Source organism: Nansenia antarctica (genome assembly GCF_963989245.1).
Source record: "Nansenia antarctica genome assembly, contig: SCAFFOLD_373, whole genome shotgun sequence".
Classification (NCBI taxonomy): Eukaryota; Metazoa; Chordata; class Actinopteri; order Argentiniformes; family Microstomatidae; genus Nansenia; species Nansenia antarctica.
In genome coordinates this window covers 12501-22500 of record NW_027663095.1, presented here as the reverse complement: position 1 = coordinate 22500, position 10000 = coordinate 12501, and the positions used below count along the sequence as shown (strand labels likewise).

At 50.5% G+C, this 10000-nt stretch overlaps 1 pseudogene across 1 annotated transcript in view; it reads left to right on the top strand.

Annotated features, from left to right (window-relative positions):
* Positions 1–10000, top strand: part of LOC308175305 (signal-induced proliferation-associated 1-like protein 3) — a 22150-nt pseudogene that overhangs the window by 62 nt on the left and 12088 nt on the right. Inside the window, exons 1-2 of the transcript in view lie at positions 1–1493; positions 3600–3730. The exon at positions 1–1493 is cut by the window's left edge and continues 62 nt beyond it. The product of the transcript in view is annotated as a signal-induced proliferation-associated 1-like protein 3 (transcript). The remainder of the gene's footprint in view (positions 1494–3599; positions 3731–10000) is intronic.

Genomic DNA, 10000 nt, shown 5'->3' with positions numbered 1-10000 from the left:
AGGAGGAGGAGGAGGGGCTCTCGCCCTCCCCCTCCGCCTCACCCCCAACGGCCACCCCGCCCCCGCCGCCGCCGCCGACCTGCCCCGCGTCTCCGTTCCCAAGATGGGCGTCCGCGCAAGGATCGCCGAGTGGCCTCCGCGCCGCGGCCACTCCCGGGAGTCGCTGCTCCTGGAGAACGGCAACAACCACCACCTCCGCCAGGGGGACGACGACCCCCTGTCCTCCTCCTCCTCCTGGTCGGCCATGTTGTCTCCGTCCTCCGACGTGGGGCTGGTGCGCGGGGGCGTGGCCCGGCTGCCCCGGCGCCGCTGTAAGGACGTCGCCACGGAGACGAGGTTCTTGGAGAGATTCCCTCCGCTGCGCCAGCGCTCCAACAGCGAGGTGACGCTGAGCGAGCAGGACGAGAACGAGGCGGGGGGGGAGACGGGGGGAGGAGGAGGGGGGGGGATGGGGAACTTGTTCCGGGAGTACGGCAGCACGTCGTCCATCGACGTCCAGGGCGTCCCCGAGCAGAGCTTCTTCGACATGCTGACCCAGTTCCACCAGGAGAGGCCCCCCGCCCCCGACCAGCGCAGCTCCGCCACCGCCGCACGCAGCCTCCTGCTGCTGCCGGAGGACCCCCAGGCGCCCCCCCCCCTCCCCCCGGGTCACTCCCCCACCCCCGAGGGGGGGCGCAGGGACGGGCCGGAGAACCGGGCGAGGAAGAAAAGCGGCGGTACGGAGTCGTCCCTGGGGACGTCCTCGCTGTTCCGGAGGTTACGCAGCTCCAGCAGGGGGGAGCTGGACCGCGGCGGGGGGGGGGAGGCGGGGGAGGAGGCGGGGGGTGGAGGGGGAGGAGGAGGGGGGCGGAACCCTGCCGACGCTCCTCCTTACAAGCCGTGGGTTTGCCCCAAGAGCTTCGTCCACTACGACGCCCAGAGCATCCTGTTCGACCTCAACGAGGCGGCGCGGGGGGGGGGCGGGGGGGGCTACAGGAGGAACACCGCCACGGGGGCGTCGGCCGCCTCCTCCTCCTCCCTGGGGGGGGCGGGGGACCCCGCGTACTGCAGCGCCGAAGACCTGACTCTGGTGGTCCCTCCTCCTCCGGAGGAGGAGGAGGCCCCCCCCTCCTCCTCCAAGGCAGCGCCCCTCCCCTCCTCCTCCACTCTGGGGGGAGGCGCGGACCCTCCGGAGGGAGGAGGAGGAGCCCCCCCCAACTCCTCCTCCTCCTCCCCGCTCCTCCTCAGCTGCCCCCACTTCCGCAACGAGACGGGGGGCCACGGCGAGCGCAACGTCAGCTTCCTGAGCTCCTGGGCGGAGCGGGGGGGAGGGGGGGAGGCAGGGGGGGAGGGGGGACCGGGTAGGGGCTGGCCCAGGAGGAGTAACGCCAGCGTCTCGGTGCTGGAGGTGCCCGTGGAGCAGCAGGTCACCAGGCTGGACAGGCTGAAGCTCTACAGCCTGGAGCACGTGGACCTGGGGGCGCGCTACTACCGGGACTACTTCCACGGGAAAGGTAGGTGCCCCCCCCCCCCCAGATACACTCCTGCAGGGTTTTTCCTGGCTCAAATTGAGGCGGAGGTGGTACCAGTGGTGTTTGACATCGGGGGGGACCCATGAAGCAGGGCTGTCTGGGGGTCCTTAAACATCAAACACTTAATCAATTTATGGTGGAAATGTCATTATTTATGTAAAGGAAAACACAATATTCAGGCGCCAGATGACCATTAAAAATATAATGTAATATAATGCAATATAAGGCTCTCAGGCATTCTGTACGTTCAAATATGTATTCTCCTTGAGCAGTCGACATCAACTATCAGCTGTTTCGCTAGCAAACACGAAAGCTAAGATCACTGAGGGGGAGAGAGTTCCAGAGGCCTAGCCTAGCTGTCCCTGTGAGATGGGTCCTGTGCTGTAACGCCCCTGCCTGCATGGTGCAGATGTGAGATGGGTCCTGTGCTGTAACGCCCCTGCCTGCATGGTGCACAAAGCCTCTGAGAATGGTTCCCTGACACATCCAGGCTAGGTTGGGCTGGGGTGACGACAGCGGAAATGCTTGACTCAGATTCCTTCTTAAGTCGTCTTTTGAATTTTGTCTCGTGAATTAAAGTTCTGGATTAACGAGTAGCTTGTAGCGAAACGTCAGTCTGGCTTAGTTGAAGGATCTTTTTTTTTAACACTTAATCAGCCATGATGTCTGGCATGTTTGTAGGGTGGGTTGGTTTTCTAACTTTCAGCCGGGTTCAAAACCCAAATTCCGTCACCTCTCTCAAAATCCCGGGGTCAAATCCCAAATACCTGTAACCTTTAAGGCCAGACTTGGCAGGTGAATAGGGTAAACATCTTAACTAATAGCTATCACTATGAAACTTTCCCAGTTAATCACTTACATTAAGAAATTGTACGGAATTTGGGTTTGGGACCTGACTATTCAAGGGCTTTTCAGTTCAGCAGAGTCTGAAATCGCTCATACGCAGTAGGGATGAAAATAGGGCCGAACATCGCCGTCTAAAACCAGTTTGAGAACATCAAAGCATCAAAGCCAGCGTCTGTGTGGAGGCTGAAAGGACACATATGAGGATGGTGTTAATATGGTGTTAAGTCATTTGTAGATGACTTGGTTACATGTTGTCTGTCTGGAGGCTTGGCATTCCTGTCACATTGTTCGTTGACACACACACACACACACTCACTCACACACACACTCACTCCCTGGTTACTATGGTAACCCCGTAGGGAATTACCCCCTCCCATCTCTGGACCAGCCATGTCCCCGCTCCTCAGAGGAACCAGGCCCAAAGGCCTCTGTTGACATGGTAACACATGTGTGTTGACATGGTAACACATGTGTGTTGACATCATAGACCAGGGTCCTCAGTGTGTGTATAGTGTGTATAGTGTGTATAGTGTGTATGGAATGGAATGGAATGGACTTTATTTGTCATTGCTACAGTACAGGTACCAAACAACGAAATTTAGGAGGGGTGGCTCCCCTGGTGTTAGGAAAGGGAAAAAAAACACTTTTAGAAAAAGAATAAAATCACAAGAAGGTAAGGAGCTGGTTTACATAAATAAAGGCTATGTACACAATCCACTGTACTATACTGCACAGATAGTCAACTAGGGTTGTCATATTGCACAAAAGTATTTTTTCACGTTATTTAAAGTGTCACAGTTTGCAGGCTTGAAATGTACATGTTTGTGCCTCAGCACTAGCTGCCATACAATCCGTCCAGACTGTCCAGGGCCCAGAACTTAGGCCTTTGCTGTGTTCAGGGCCTTGACGGCCCTGTGGTAGAAGCAGTTCTTCAGTCTGTTTGTCTTAGCGGCCGGGGTCCTGTACCTCCTTTTCGAGGGCAGCCTGATAAAGTGTACGTGCCCAGGGTGGGTCGGGTCCCTGGAGATCTTGGAGGCCTTCCTGAGACAGCGTGTGTTGTACAGCTCTTCCAGAGAGGGGAGGGGGGTCATCCCGCATGTGATGTGTGTATAGTGTGTATAGTGTATAGTGTATAGTGTATAGTGTGTATAGTGTGTGTAACTCTGACCTGTGTGTGACCCTGACCTGTGTGTGACCTCTAACCCCTCGACCTCTGTGTGTGACCCCTGACCCCTGTATCAGAACACTCCAACTACTTTGGGACAGACGAGCGTCTGGGCCCGCTGGCCGTCAGCCTCCGCAGAGAGAAGCTGGACGACACCAAGGACCTGAAGGACCAGTACCAGTACAGAACTATACTACGCACTAGAGAGGTACTACCTATATACACCCCTAACCCTATATACACCCCTAACCCTATATACACTGCTAACCCTAACACCCTAACACACCTTATATACACCCTAACACACCCTACACACCCTACACACCCTACACACACCCCTAACACACCCCTAACACACCCTACACACACCCTAACACACCCTACACACACCCTAACACACCCTACACACACCCTAACACACCCTACACACACCCTACACACACCCTACACACACCCTACACACCCTATATACACCCTACACACCCTACACACCCTACACACACCCCTAACACACCCCTAACACACCCTACACACACCCTAACACACCCTACACACACCCTAACACACCCTAACACACCCTACACACACCCTAACACACCCTAACACACCCTACACACACCCTAACACACCCTACACACACCCTAACACACCCTAACACACCCTACACACACCCTAACACACCCTACACACACCCCTAACACACCCTACACACACCCTACACACCCCTACACACCCCTACACACACCCTACACACCCCTACACACCCTACACACACCCTACACACACCCTACACACCCCTACACACACCCTACACACCCCTACACACCCTACACACCCTAACACACCCCTACACACCCTACACACCCTACACACACCCTACACACACCCTACACACACCCTACACACCCTACACACCCTACACACACCCTACACACACCCTACACACACCCTATACACACCCTACACACACCCCTAACACACCCTACACACACCCTACACACACCCTACACACCCCTACACACACCCTACACACACCCTACACACCCCTAACACACCCTACACACCCCTAACACACCCTAATCAAATCAAATCAAATCAAATCAAATTTTATTTGTATAGCGCATTTCTTACAAGATGCAACTCAATGCGCTTCACACAATGAAAATGTTCAGTCAATCAGTCAATCAATCAATACTGACAGAGCCGCGAGCAGGCAAAAGTAAAAACCTGTATACTATGTAGCCAGGAAAAAATTCCCTTGCAGCCCTCTACCAATAGAGCGACTACTAGCCAGTTTGCCTACCAGTACCCAGCGGTCCCCAAGGGGAGGCCAAGGACCACCGGCACAAAGCAAGCAAGCAAGGGCAAAAACCTGTACACCATGTATCCAGGAAAAATTCCTTGCATATTATCGGCGTACACTCTGTCCATAAATTTAGTGTTATATTTGCATCGTTCTGCATCCGGATGGTCACAGGTCCTGCCAAAAGAGAATCTTAGGCATAGTTATGATGCAACAACACAATAAAGACAATAAAGATGACAGCAATACAACCTGATGGTGGTCCTGGTACACCCTTGTACCGGTTCCAGTACTGCTCTAGGTGCTATTTGGAGCTGAGAGTGCCTCATCAGCACCCGGGTCCATTTTCCTGTCAACACAAATCTCAAAACACGAGTATGGTGTAATGGCCTAGTGATCCTAGTTCTATAATGTCCAATGTCTCCCGTAGTATCAAAAGGCGACATTGAATAAGTAGGTTTTGAGGTCACGCTTAAAAATGTCCTGAGTTTTAGACAACCTCAGGCCCTCAGGTAGGGTGTTCCACAATCTAGGAGCATATATGCTAAAAGCTGATCCTCCAAATCTCTTTGTCCTAGCCTCTGGCACTATTAAAAGTTCCGTGCCACTAGACCGTAGGGGTCTAGCTGGTGTGTATCTTATGAGCATGTCCACCATGTAATTGGGTGCATCACAGTGAAGTGATTTATAAACTAGTAAAAGGATCTTAAAGTCTATTCTATGACTGACAGGGAGCCAGTGTAGTGATCTCAAGACAGGTGTGATGTGCGCTCTTCGTTTGGTCCTAGTAAGGACACGAGCAGCAGCATTTTGAACCATTTGTAGTCTATTTATCATTTTTTTGGGGAGACCTGTCAGGAGAGCATTACAGTAATCTAGCCTACTAGTAACAAACGCATGCATTAATTTTTCAGTGTCTGCCTGGGAGAGAAATGATTGTACCTTAGTAATGTTTCTTAGATGGTAAAAGGATGTTTTAATAGTATTATTAATATGAGTTTCAAAATTTAGATCTGAGTCAATTATGACACCAAGATTCCTGGCCTGACACTTAGTGCTAAGAGCTAGTGTTTTCAAGTGTGCAGATAATTTCTCTCTCCCAGTTTTCTCGCCAATGATCAATACCTCTGTTTTTTCTTGATTGAGTTGGAGAAAGTTTTGTGTCATCCAAATATTAATATCGGCAATACAATCTATCAGGTGGTCAATCATCTTGTAGTCGTTGGGAGTTACTGAGATATAAAGCTGAGTGTCGTCAGCATAGCTGTGGTAGTTAACGCTATGCTTCTTGATAACAGAACTGAGGGGTAGCATGTATAGGCTAAAGAGCAACGGTCCTAAAATGGACCCCTGGGGAACTCCACAGGTTGTGCTATAATTTTTTGACTTATGGTCACCAAGGGCTACAAAGTAGTCTCGGTCAGCCAGGTAAGTCCTGAACCAGTTCAAGACCGGACCTGAGAGGCCAACCCAGTTTTCAAGTCTCTCAATAAGTATGGAATGGTCTACCGTATCAAAGGCTGCACTTAAGTCTAAGAGTACAAGAATCGAGAGTTTTTTCGAGTCTGCATTTATCCTAAGGTCATTTGTTACCTTAAGCAAAGCGGTTTCTGTGCTGTGGTATGATCGGAAACCTGACTGAAGTGGGTCATACCTATTATTTAAGACTAGGAATTCATGAAGCTGTCTATACGCTGCCTTTTCTAAAATTTTGCTTAGAAAAGTGAGATTTGATATTGGTCTACAGTTTTTGGGATCAGAAGGATCTAGGTTACTTTTTTTCAGGGTGGGTCTAACCAGGGCAGTTTTAAGCGCCGCTGGAAATATCCCTTTAAGTAGGGAGTGATTTACAATGCCTAGTATGTCATCAGACACAGATTCAAAAATTTCCTTAAAAAAGGTGGTAGGAATAGGGTCAAGAGGACACGTAGACGGTTTAAGCTGTGACACAATTTTACCTAATGTTTCCGTACTAATCATGGTGAACATGCTCATAGTCATGTTCTGTGGCGGCGGATCTGTGGTGCTACACAAACCTAGTCTTTCCTGAGTAATACACATTCTAATATTTGTTATCTTATCCCTGAAGTGGGCTGCAAATTCCTCGCATTTGGTGACAGAGGCTGCGCCGTCTAGAGTTTTAGGAGCAGGGTTTACAAGGCAATCAATTGTCGAGAACAAGACCCTAGGGTTATTCTTGTTTGTAGATATTATCTTTGAGAAGTGATTTTTTCTAGCATTTCGCATTGCCAAGTTAAAGGCAGATAGATGTTCTTTAAAAATATTCTGATCAATCTGTAATTTGCTCTTTCTCCATCTGCGCTCAGCTTTCCTACATGTTCTCTTTAGGAGATTTATTTCACTGTTTCGCCATGGTGCTCTCCTCTTGGCTCCAACCTTTTTTAATTTGGTAGGTGCCAGGGAGTCTAGGGCCATTTTTACTTTATTGTTAAAGGTAATTACTAAGTCGTTTTCACACAACGTGGGAGTTGTGTGATTACTGTTCATTAAAGCTTTGAAATTCTCAGCCACTGCAGGGGTAAGATAACGTTTTTTAACAACACGTTCAGCATTGCTTTCAGCTTTACGTGTTACAATGGTAAAGAAAATACAGAAATGGTCAGAGAGGGCCAGGTCGCTGATACCTGATATTGAGACCTCAAGACCCTTTGTAATCACAAGATCAAGGGTATGGCCATGATTGTGAGTGGGTTCATTGACATGTTGGACAAAATCCATAGATTCCAAGAGGTCAATAAACTCCCTAGCCCTTAAGTCAGCCCCATTATCAACATGAAAGTTAAAATCACCAGTGATAATAATCCTATCATAGTTGGGATGGATAATGGATAGGAACTCAGAGAAGTCAGGTAGGAAAGTAGGGGCTGGTTTCGGCGGCCTGTATACAGTTACCGTAAGAATAGGTGGTTGGCATGCCATAACTGTGGCATGATATTCAAAGGAGGAGAATATATCAAAGGATATGCTCCTGCAGTTTAGGTTATTTGAAGCTATGGTAGCTGTTCCTCCCCCCTTTTTTCCATTTCTGATTGATTGGAAAAAACTGTAGTTGGGGGGAGATGCCTCAATAAGGGCTGCTGCTCCATTTGTATCTAACCAGGTTTCTGTGAGTAGCATACAGTCGAGTTTTCTATCACAAATGAGCTCATTTATGATAAATGTTTTTTTGTTCGATAGGGACCTGATATTCAAAATTGCCATGGAGATGTCATTTTGACACTGGGACTGACTCGAGGGCATACTTAATGAAATGGGTAATAGATTTCTCAAATTTGCGCCATGTATTACCTTATTTGTGGTGGAGGGAGTCCGATGGGAGACAATAGTCTGGATGGCATGTTTGGTGTTAGAGGAAAGGATCGGACTCATCCCACATCAGCGTTGACAGGGCACCGGCCAATGACATCGGACAGCGAGGTCCATGGACATCGACAGCAGGCGGGCACCATACCTGTTTGGGTGAAATCTATCTCTCGCAAACAGCTCACTACGGTTAAAGAACGTGGTGAAATTGTCTATAAATGGGATTTGCATAAGACAGCAGTATCCCTGTAGCCAAAGGTGAAGACTTCGAATTCTACTGAATTTGGTGTCGCCATACCTGGGACTCGGGAAGGGGCCCGAGATGATGCAGGTCTTACCTGTGCCCCTGACGGTGGCGATGAGGGCTCGGAAGTCGTCCTTCAGCTCCTCCGACCTCTCCCGTCCGATGTCGTTGGCACCCACGTGGATGATGACGGAGGTGGCCTGGGGGGCATCCTCCACCAGCATCGGGACGACCGCGGTGACGTCCCTCACCTTGGCACCTGGGATGCAGTGGGTTCTGGCCTTCGGGACTGCAACATGGCGGACCATGGACGAGCCTATTACAAGCACAGAGGGGGGGGGGGGGGGGAGAAGAGCGGGTGCGGGGGGGGGGAGGAGACACGAACTGTAGTCTCCTCTGCTGGCGGCGTGATGGACCTGTAGGGGGCACAGGGTGGGAGAGGGGGAGAGAGAGAGGGAGGGGGGGGGTGGGGGTGCAGGCCCTGGCTCTCTTCGGCTTCGGTGTGGACTGGTGGCTCTGCAGCGCCTCGAAGCTGTTCCGCAGCAGGAGGGCCTCATGGGGGTTGGTGCCAGGGGAGTTGATGGTACGACTCCTCTTCCTGACGATGGTCCAAGTCACTGGTGATGTAGGGACAGTGTGAGTTACACCTGGGATTGGGCTTACAGGTGGAGGTGGAGGCTTTGATGTTGATGTTGTGGTTTGTGTGCTTTCTATGTCTGTAATTATTGTTGTATGTAATGTGTCATAAAGTGAATTTAGATACGACTCCCCTTGTTTGATCTGGTGTAGATTCGAGATTCGTCCCTTCATCTCCTCAACCTGGAGGCTAAGCTCCAGGCAGCGCCGGCAGTCCATGAAAGAGAAAAGTGGTGTTATTTGTAGAGAGAGAGAAAAACAATTTGATTATGGTGAGCTAGGAGTATTACAGAGATATGTGATATAAGAGTATATAAGGTTGTTAGTAGTTCGGGGAGGTATCCCGATAGAAAAAAGCCAGTTTAAAGAGTGTAGAGGTGGCTAGCTGGTTAGCCGCGGTAGCTAACTAATAACGCTGGTAATCCCGACTCAGCCTCCCGGCGTCGGATTCGGCGGAACGAGGTCCCGATGTTATATAGGATAGGAAAGCTATTTATATCCAAAAAATGCTTTCTCAATAGAGTTCGGTATAGATAGCAGTTTTTAAGATTCTAACGCTGTCGAGCTGCAACAGCAAAACAAACACTCGTCGTAACCCGGAAACGGAAGTCAATCCCAGCCAAAGACCAAAGTCCATGTGACATGTCACCCTACACACCCTACACACACCCTACACACCCTACACACCCTACACACCCTACACACACCCTACACACCCCTAACACACCCTACACACCCTACACACACCCTAACACACCCTACACACACCCTACACACACCTACACACACCCTACCACACCCCTACACACCCTACACACCCTAACACACCCTACACACCCTACACACACCCTAACACACACCCTACACACACCCTACACACACCCTACACACCCTATATACACCCTACACACACCCTACACACCCTACACACACCCTACACACACCCTACACACACCCTACACACCCTACAC